The sequence below is a fragment of the Sorex araneus genome, chromosome 1, assembly GCF_027595985.1.
Source record: "Sorex araneus isolate mSorAra2 chromosome 1, mSorAra2.pri, whole genome shotgun sequence".
Classification (NCBI taxonomy): Eukaryota; Metazoa; Chordata; class Mammalia; order Eulipotyphla; family Soricidae; genus Sorex; species Sorex araneus.
Genome location: NC_073302.1, coordinates 188,275,738 through 188,286,581, shown reverse-complemented (window position 1 = coordinate 188,286,581; position 10,844 = coordinate 188,275,738).

The following is a 10,844-nucleotide window of genomic DNA, read 5'->3' as shown; positions in this document are numbered from 1 at the left end:
AACTCAAGTATATCCCCATGTTTGTCTCAGCACTGAGAAAAGGATAACTTAGTTATATAATTTCACGTAGGAACCTACAGATTCTTAAAAAATGCATTTTTATAGTGTTTAGAAAAAAAATTTCACTTTAAGACGTATAAGTCTTGTTCAAGTCAGCTTTGTAACCAACCACACACATCTCATAGTAATATTTGGGAAAAGTATAAAAAAAAGATTTAATTATTATAATTAAATAAGGGGGGTTGGGTCACACCCAACTGTACTCAGGGCTTGATTCTGGCTTGGACTTAAGGTCACTCTTGGTAGAGCTCAGGGCCATCTGGTGTGTCGGGGATTGAACCCAGGTCAGCTGCAGAAAAGGCAAGCATCCTACTCACTGAACTATTGTTCCCACCCCAGTCCTGGCCTTTCGGTGGGCAGATCCCATACCATTTCCAGTGTAATAACTCTAAAGAGAAGCAAAGAAGTACTAGCTACTTTCAGTTCCATGACTGCTCAGAGACTGGATATTTTCTATCATTAATAGAATATTGAAAGCTATGTCAATATCTTTAAATATAATCTGTAAAATGTAGGTGGGCAGTGACAAATTGTTCGTGATCTTTTGAACAATTCTAGCACTTGATTTTTTAACACTCTCAAGAACAGTTAAATTGAACAGCATGAGGTCTTGGAGTAGATACTAAGTGATAGTACAGATTTTGAATCCCTGTGTCCCACATGTGATAGGCATAATTCACTGTATCACTATATCACTGTCATCCCATTGCTCATTGATTTCCTCGAGCCGGCACCAATAACGTCTCCACTGTGAGATTTGTTACTGTTTTTGGCATATCGAATATACCACAGGTAGCTTGCTAGGCTCTGCCGTGCAGGCAAGATACTCTCAGTAGCTTGCCGGGCTCTCCAAGAAGGGTGGAGAAATCGAACCTGAGTCGGCTGTGTGCAAGGCAAACATCCTACCCACTGTGCAATCACTCCAGCCCAGGCATAATTAAAAAAAAAAAAACACTGTTTTTTGAGCCTGGTCACTCTGCTGTCTGTAATTTCAGTTTCACTCAGTTTTTTCCTGGCCACAAAGGAGCCATTTATGTATAAGCAGTGTTTTTATTTGTTTTTATTATTAATTAATTAATTAATTTATTTATTTATTTATTTATTTATTTTTATTGAATCACCATGTGAAAAATTACAATGCTTTCAGGCTTAAGTCTCAGTTATACAATGCTGAAACAACCATTTCTTCACCAGTGCACATATTCCACCACCAAAAAAAAACACAGTATACCTCCCGTACCCCGCACCCCCAACCTGTGTAACTGATAAATTTCACTTTACTTTCTCTTTACTTTGGTTACATTCAATATTTCAACACAAAACTCACTATTATTGTTAGGAGTTCCCCACTAGAGTCAGACCTGCTGTGAAGAGATATGAGGTCGGCCACGCAGTTTTGGATTTCTGTATTTTAGCATATAAATCCAGGGATATTTCTTCTAGAAATTGGATCATTGCAAGCTTGTATCTCTCATTAGTGGTTCTCATAATATGGCAGTTGCCGCGCCCTTCCCCACCGGCAAGCAAAAGGCGAGAGAGAAAAACCTTTCCCCTCCTGGGCAGGCATGCGGCCCTGGCTTGGTTCTCAACTGGAGACATTTCTGCAAGGAGCTGCTGGTTTCAAAAGTAGCTTAGCTGGCCTCTGGAATCATGCTCATGCAGCTGCCGGGATCACATCTCGGCCTAAGCAGCATTTTTAAAAGGGGGTGTGAGATAATGAAAAAAACTGCCCACACAAGTGTGTTCAGAAGTGAGAGGGAGGGGACGCTGGATTCTTTGGGACAGGGAGAGGGTACACTGGTGCTGGTTGTGGGCTTGGGATTATGTCCATGAGAAACTATTATTAATAGTATTTTAAATCAACACATTAAAAACATAAAGGGGGTGTGGTCTCCAGGGAGCACTTCAGTCCAAAATAAACCAACCAACCGAACAAAACTGTGCCAATGCAAGACCTGAAGTGTGATCACTGTTTCACTGTTGACTGCCTTTGTGAGCGGCACCAATACCCCCTCCTCCCAGAAACGATCACCCCTCAGTTAACAGCAAGTGTGTCAGTTCCAGGAGAAAGTGTTTGAGTAACACAGCCAGAGAGAGGGACACCAACTCTGGTGAGCATCGTAAGTGAGTGTGAAAGTACCTCACCCTGTTGAGTGCCCACAGCCAGTAGCACCTGAAAATGTGCAAAGTCCATAGCCCAGGCATTGGGTAAACCCTGCTCATCCCAAGTGAAACAGTAGCAGCTATGAGGGGAAGGGAGAAGCAGAGATAGAATAAAAAAAATCAATATGTCATTTGTTCTGGGGTCTTCATATGGTTATAATAGCTCTTCTTAGGTATCTAACAAACCCTGAAATAGTTGTGCTTATATTAAATTTTCCAGGTGAGGTCTTGTCTAAGTGATATTTAAGATCCCATCTCATTGTTTTATGGAATAAACATGTGGCCTCTATGGAAAATTTCATGGTCTGAACAAGTTTAGCAGAATGCTATGGTCTTTTTCATAGTTCTGACAAGAGATGGACATTTTTCTTTATTCTCCCCCTGAATTTAGTAATATTACTCTAGTCAGAATAGAATGTTTTTACTTATTTGATGTTTGCAAAGAGAGGATAAGTGAATAATGAGAATTGCTCATTGTTACAACATTCAAAAGACATACTTTTAAAAAATATTATTATTATAAGATCCCAATATAATTGCATGCAGCATTTTGTTTGCTATTACCTAATTGTATTGATTTTGCCTGGCTTTGAGTTACAGAATTTAATTATGACAAGAGCATATTAGTTTCTTCATGGACTTCTTTACGTTACTTAGATCCAGTTAAATCCTAGATTTTGCAATGTTTTTTCGAACTCTAAAATTGCTTTGCTTTGTTCATCACGGTCGTGGGGTAGAAAATGTGATGAGAATTTCTGTCAGAAATTCATGAGGAAGATGATTTCAAGTTGTGTAAGTGTAAATGGAGGCAGTTGGTATAAATGCTCATAAACTAATGATAGTTGGTGTCCACCTAATTCTATTTATTTTCAGAGAATTTGCTGTTTTTTTAAATGATCCTCAGAGTTATTAAATTTAAGCCAGGAGTTCTTACTTGAGTCTATGAAAACTTATAAAAATCAGATGGCCCTTAAAGAGGTATAGACGGAGCTCTTATAGCCAAAATGCTTTACATGTGGGCTTTCTTCTGGAAAACGACTAGGAACATTTCATTAAGAGAACACTTATGCTATATATGAGGCACAGGAAAAACAATTAATAGAATTTAAAGTAAGAAATGAAAAAAGTTTCATAAAATCTCTTGTCACCATTTTTAAAATCTAGTTCTCTTGTATGAAATAATTGCTGAAATAGAAACCATAGAGTTTAGATACTTTATCTCACACAAGAACACGCTCAGTTTGATCTTTGGCACTGCACATGACGCATCCAGTCCATGACAACCTCTAGGAGTGATCAGGAAGCAAGACCCTAGCACTGCTGGAAGTGGCCCCTGAAAAAAATTAAAATAATACTGAAATATTAAAATGAGCTCAGTGAATTGAAGCTGAATATCTAGCCTTCTCAATTGCAGTTCCATGATTTAACAAGTACTCATCCTTTTTGTTTAAAACTAAGTAAAACTTGGGGCTGGAGCAACTGCATAGCGGGGAGGGTGTTTGCCTTGCATGCGACTGACCGGGGTTCGATTCCCAGCATCATTATGGTCCCCTGAGTACCTTCAGGGGTGATTCCTGAGTGCAGAGCCAGGAGTGACCCCTGTGCATCGCCAGGTGTGACCCAAAAAACAAAGACAAACACACACAAAAAACAAAGTAAAAATTTTATGATTTTTAAAAAAAATATTTATTTTTTAATTAGTGAATCACCATGAGGGTACAGTTACAGATTTATACATTTTTGTGCTCATGTTTCCCCCATACAAATTTTGAGAACCCAACCATTCACCAGTGCCCATTCTCCACCACAAATAAACCCAGCATCCCTCTCACCCCCCCAATCCCATTTCCCCAAACCCCACCCTACCACTGTGGCAGGGTATCCCCTTTTGTTCTCTCTCTCTAACTAGGTGTTATGGTTTGAAATAAAAGTGTTGAGTGGCCATTGTGTTCAGTCTCTAGTCTACATTCAGCAAGCATCTCCCTTCCCCCACATAGCATCCAATCACATTTTACTTGGTGTTCCCTTCTCTATCTGAGTTGCCCTCTCCCCAGAATGTGAGGCCAGCTTCCAAGCCATGGAGTCAACATCCTGGTACTTATTTCTACTATTCTTGGGTGTTAGTCTCCTACTCTGTTATTCTATATTACACAGATGAGTGCAATCTTTATATGTCTGTCTTTCTCTTTCTGACTCATTTCACTTAGCATGATATTTTCCATGCTGATCCACTTATATGCAAAGTTCAAGACCGCCTCATTTTTTCTAACAGCTGCATAGTATTCCATTGTATAGATGTACCAAAGTTCCTTCAACCAGTCATCTATTCTAGGGCACTCGGTTTTTTCCAGATTCTGGCTATAGTAAATAGTGCTGCGATGAACATATAAGTGCAGATGTCATTTCGACTATACTTTTTGCATCTCTGGGATATATTCCCGGAAGTGGTATTGCTGGGTCAAATGGGAGCTCAATTGAAGGGTCCCTTTCTCCCCACATCCTCTCCAACAGTGGTTGCTTTTGTTCTTTTGGATATGTGCCATTCTCTGTGGTGTGAGGTGGTATCTCATGGTTGTTTTGATCTGCATCTCCCTGATGATTAGTGATGTAGAGCACTTTTTCACGTGCCTTTTGGCCATTCATATCTCTTCCATGGGAAAGTTTCTGTTCATTTCTTCAGCCCATATTCTGATGGGGTTGGAAGTTTTCTTCTTGTAGAGTTCCACCAGTGCTTTGTATACCCTTGATATCAACCCCTTATCTGATGGGTATTGGGTAAATATCCTTTCCCATTCTGTAGATAGTCTTTGTATTCGGTCACTGTATCTTTTGCGGTGCAGATGCTTTTTAGTTTAATGTAGTCCCATTTGTTGATCTCTGTTTCCACTTGGTTGGCCAGTTGCATGTCATCTTTGAAGATACCTTTATCTTCAATATCGTAGATGGTTTTGCCGAACTTGTCTTCAATGTACCTTCCGGTTTGTGGTCTAATATCGAGGTGTTTATTCCATTTTGATCTGACTTTTTTGCATGGTGTCAGGTCGAGGTCTAAGCCCATTATTTTGCATGTGGTTGTCCAGTTGTGCCAGCACCATTTGTTAAAGAGGCTTTCCTTGCTGCACTTCACATCTCTTGCTCCCTTATCAAAGATTAGATGATCATACATTTGGGGTTGTGTGTAGGGATATTCCACCCTGTTCCATTGGTCTATGGCTCTGCCTTTGTTCCAGTACCATGCTGTTTTAATTGTTACTTCTTTGAAGTAAAGTTTGAGGTTGGGGAGGGTGATGCCTCCCATCGTCTTTTTCCCAAGAATTGTTTTAGCTATCCGTGGGCATTTGTTGTTCCATATGAATTTTAGGATTACTTAATTCGTTTTTCTGAAGAATGTCATGGGTATTTTAATAGGGATCTCGTTGAATCTGTATAATGCTTTGGGGAGTATTGCCATTTTGACATTATTGATTTTCCCTATTTATGTGCAGAGGATATGTTTCCATTTCCTTATGTACTCTTTTATTTCATAGAGTAGCGTTTTATAGTTTTCTTAGTAGAGGTCTTTTACTTCCTTGGTTAATATGATTCCGAGGTACTTTATTTTCTGAGGGCACGATTTTGAATGGATTGCCTTTTTCATGTCCCTTTCCTCTGCCTCATTGTTTGTATATTGGAAGGCCATGGATTTTTGAGTATTGATTTTGTAGTCTGAAACTTTACTGTATAAGTCTATTGTTTATAAGAGTTTCTTAGTAGAGGCTTTAGGCTTCTGTAGATATAGTATCATATCGTATGCAAATAGTGAGAGTTTGATTTCTTCCTTTCCTATCTGGATGCCCTTATTCTTTATTTCTTCTCTAACAGCTATCGCAAGTACTTCCAGTACTCCAGTACTATATTGAAGAGAAGTGGTGAGAGTGGGCATCCTTGTCTTGTGCCTGATCTTAGAGGAAAGGCCCTTTGTTTTTCCCCATTGAGGATAATGCTTGCCGTAGGCTTGTAGTAGATGGCTTCGACTATCTTGAGGAAAGTTCCTCCAAAACCCATTTTGGTGAGGGTTTTCTTCATAAACGGATGTTGGATCTTGTCAAATGCTTTCTCTACATCTATTGAGATGATGATATAATTTTTATCTTTACTTTTGTTGACATGATGGATTATGTTGATTAATTTCCGAATATTAAACCATCCTTGCATCCCTGGGATGAATCCCAGCTGGTCATGGTGTATGATCTTTTTGATGAGTTGCTGGATCATATTTGCTAATAGTTTTTGAGGATCTTCACATCACTGTTCATCAGGGATATTGGTCTATAATTTTCTTTATTTGTGGTGTCTTTGTTTGCTTTTGTTATTAGAAATATGTGTGCTTCATAGAAACTGTTTGGGAGAGTTCCTGTTTTTTCAATTTCCTGGAAAAGCTTGAGGAGAACTGGCAACAGGTCTTCTTTAAATGTTTGGAACAATTTGCCAGTGAATACATCTAGACCTGAGCTTTTGTTTTTGGGGAGATTTTTGATTACAGTTTTAATTTTCTTAATATTAATGGATCTGTTCAGGAATTCCAAGTCTTCTTTGTTCAGTCTTGGGAGATTATAGGAATCAAGGAATTCATCCATTCTTTTTAGGTTCTCTTGTTTTGTGGCGTATAGACCTTCAAAGTAGTCTCTAATGATCTTTTGAATCTCACTGGTTTCTGTTTTCATGTCCCCCGTTTCATTCTCATTTTATTTATTAGGGTTCTCTCTCTCTCTTTTTTGTGAGTCTTGCTAGCGGTTTATCAATCTTATTTATTTTCTCGAAGAACCAGCTCTTTGTTTCTTTGATCTTTCAGATTGTTTATTTGTTTTCCTTGTCAATAATTTCTGCTCCAGTTTTTATTATTTCTTTCCTCGTTCTGGTTTGGGTTCCTTTATCTGGTCCTTTTCTAAGATCTTGAGCCGTGAAGTCAAGCTATATATGTGGGCCCTTACTTCCTTCCTGAGGAATGCTTGGAGAGCTATAAATTTTCCCCTTAATACGGCTTTAGCTGCGTCCTATATGTTTTGGTAGCAGGTGTCTTCAATCTCATTTGTTTCTAAGTATTTTTTGATTTCCTCCTTGATTTCCTTCCTGACCCACTCATTGTTCAACATTGAGTTGTTTAATTTCCAGGTGTTTGATTTGGTTCTCCATGTCTGTGTGTCGTTAACTTCTATCTTCAGTGCATCATGGTCTGAAAAGATTGTTGATACAATTTCTATTTTTCTGATTCTATTGACGTATGTTCTGGGGCCCAGTACATGGTCTATTTTGAAAAAATGTTCTGTTTGCACTGGAAAAGAATGTGTATTCTTTCTTTGGGGAGTATAAAGCCCTGTATAGGTCTATTAGGCCTCTCTCTTCAATTTTTCCTTTCAGAGTCAGTGTATCCTTGATGAATTTTGTACTTGTCGATCTATCCAGTGGTGATAAGGCGGTATTGAAGTCTCCGACTACTTTTGTGCTGTTAGTGATGTCCTCTTTAAAGTCTGTTAGCAGTTGTTTTAAATATTTAGCCTGTCGTTCATTAGGTACATATACGTTTAAGAGTGTGATTTCCTCTTGTTGTACATATAGCTTGATAAATAGAAAATGATCTTCACTCTCCCTTCTAATGTTTTTCAAACCAAAATCTATTTTGTCAGATACTAGGATGGCCACTCCAATCTTTTTAAGAGAGTTGTTCGCTTGCAGGATTGTTTTCCATCTTTGACTTATAGTCTGTATTTACTCTGTTTGTTCAGGTGTGTTTCTTGTAAACAGCAGAATGTTGGGTTTAATTTCCGTATCCATTTTGCCATTCTGTGTCTCTGATAGGTGCATTTAGGCCGTTGACATTGAGAGAGTTTATGGTGATGGAGTTTTGTGTCATCTTTCTGTAGAGTTTGTTGTTCTAATGGGGTTCCTCCTTGTCTTACAGTAGCCCCTTTAGACCTTCTTTTAAGTTTGGCTTTGAGTCTATGAAGTTCCTGAGCTGTTGTTTATCCGAGAAATAGTGTATGTTTCCTTTGAGTTTGAGCGAGAGTTTAGCTGGATAAAGTATTCTTGGTGAGGCATTCATTTCGTTGAGTTTTTTCACTATGTCCCACCATTGTCTTCGGGCCCGAAGGGTTTTCTCTGACAGGGTTGCTGTAAATCTGAGGGGTGCTCCTTTGTATGTGATTTCCTTCTTTGACCTTGCTGCTTGAAGAATTGCATCTCTATCCACAGCATCCTTCATTCTGACTATGATATGCCTTGGAGTCTTTTTATTTGGGTCTCTCTTTGCTGGTACTCTCCGGACTCCTTGTATCTGGATGCCTGCCTTCTCCAGCTCTGGGAATTTCTTAGCAATGATGTCTTTGACTGTGTTTTTTTCATTGGGTTACTTCCCTGTGCTTCTGGTACTTCAATAATTCTTTTTTTTTTTTCTTAAAAAAATTTTTTATTGAATTACTGTGAGATAGTTACAAGCTTTCATGTTTGGGTTACAATCACACAATGATCAAACTCCCATCTCTCCACCAGTGCACATTCCCTACCACTGATATCCCTGCTATCCCCCCATTCCCACCTCTCCCTGCCTCCATGGCGGACAACATTCCCCATACTCTCTCTCTACTTTTGGGCAATTTGGCTTGCAACACAGACACTGAGAGGTCATCATGTTTGTTCCATTATCTACTTTTGGCACACATCTCCTATCCCAACTGTTTCCTCCAGCCATCAATTTCTTAGTGATCCCTTTTCTATTCCATCTGCCTTCTCCCCTAGGCTCATGTAACAGTCTTCCAGCTATGGGGAAATCCTCCTGGCACTTGTATCTACTTTCTTAATCATTAATTTTATAGATATTTTTGAAAGCTTATTATGTGTTCTGTAATCTCACAAATTGTACTATATAATTTTTTAAGAGTCTACCTTTATAATGCCAATATTATAAAGAGAGATAAACTGCCCATATTCACACAATTTTTAACAATTGAACATTTTTACACCAGCAAGTGGTAAATGCCATAAGGGTGCAGAAATATAAAGGAAGGTAAAGTGCCATGGAATAGTAGTAGTGAGGAATTGTTGAACATAATTTTATTTATTTTTTTTATGAAAAAGAGAATTTTATTTATTTATTTATTTTTTTATAGTTTTCATATTTTATTTTATTTTTTTTTATTTTTTTTATAATTTATTTATTTTTAATTAGAGAATCACCGTGAGGGTACAGTTACAGATTTATACACTTTTGTGCTTATACTTCCCTCATACAAAGTTCGGGAACCCATCCCTTCACCAGTGCCCATTCTCCACCACCCGTAAACCCGGCGTCCCTCCCACCCTCCCCAATCCCATCTCCCCCCCACCCCACCCTGCCACTGTGGCAGGGCATTCCCTTCTGTTCTCTCTCTCTAATTAGCTGTTGTGGTTTGCAATAAAGGTGTTGAGTGGCCTCTGTGCTCAGTCTCTAGCCCTCATTCAGCCCGCAACTCCCTTCCCCCACATGGCCTTCAACTACAATGTAGTTGGTGATTGCTTCTCTGAGTTGCCCTTTCCCCGGAACATGAGGCCAGCCGCGAAGCCATGGGGTCAACCTCCTGGTACTTATTTCTACGGTTCTTGGGTATTAGTCTCCCACTCTGATATTCTATATACCATAGATGAGTGCAGTCTTTCTATGTCTGTCTCTCTCTTTCTGACTCATTTCACTCAGCATGAAACTTTTCATGCCCATCCACTTAACTACAAAATTCTTGACTTCCTTTTTTCTAACAGCTGCATAGTATTCCATTGTATAGATGTACCAAAGTTTCCTCAACCAGTCATCCGTTTTGGGGCATTCGGGTTTTTTCCAGATTCTGGCTATTGTAAACAGTGCTGCGATGAACATACATGTGCAGATGTTGTTTCGATTGTACTTTTTTGCCTCTCTGGGATATGTTGTTCCTCTTGAAGTCATCTCCAAGGACTCTGATTCGCTCTATTCCCATTTTAAGGTCTTTCCCCTTAATTTATTGTTGTCTGTAAGCTTTCTGCAGCTCATCTTCAAGGTCGCTGATTCTGTCTTCGGCTGTAGTCATTCTACTGTTGAGGGCATCTACTGCGATTTTTAATTCATCTACCGATTCCTTTATTTGTGTGACTTCCATTTGTAGGTTTGAAATTTCTGCTCTCATTTCTTCCTGCATTTTTTTGGTAGACCACTCCAGTGCTTCATTCATATCCTCCCTTACTTTATTGGATGTCTGTTCCATGGTTGCTTGGAGTACGTCGACTCTCCTCAAGATATCCTCTCTGAATTCTTTATCTGAGAGGTTGTAGATGTGAGTAGCCCCTATTGAGGTTTCTGGAATCTTTTCTTCTCCCTCTCTTTGTGGAGGAACTTTTCGCTGCTTCTTCATATTTTTATGGAAGTATGGAGTTGGAACTTTGTAGTTGTTTATTCCTATTCCCTCTTGCTGTAGGAAGGAGGGGCTCTGGTTGTGCTATTGCTTATGGCAGCCTTGTTCCTATTCTAGAGTTCTTCCTTATACTCAGGAGCTCTTCCTGATTGATGTGGGGCCCCTAATGAAGGCTTCAGACAATGTTCTCTTTATGAAAGTTTTGTTAAGCTTCTCTTATTCACTGAT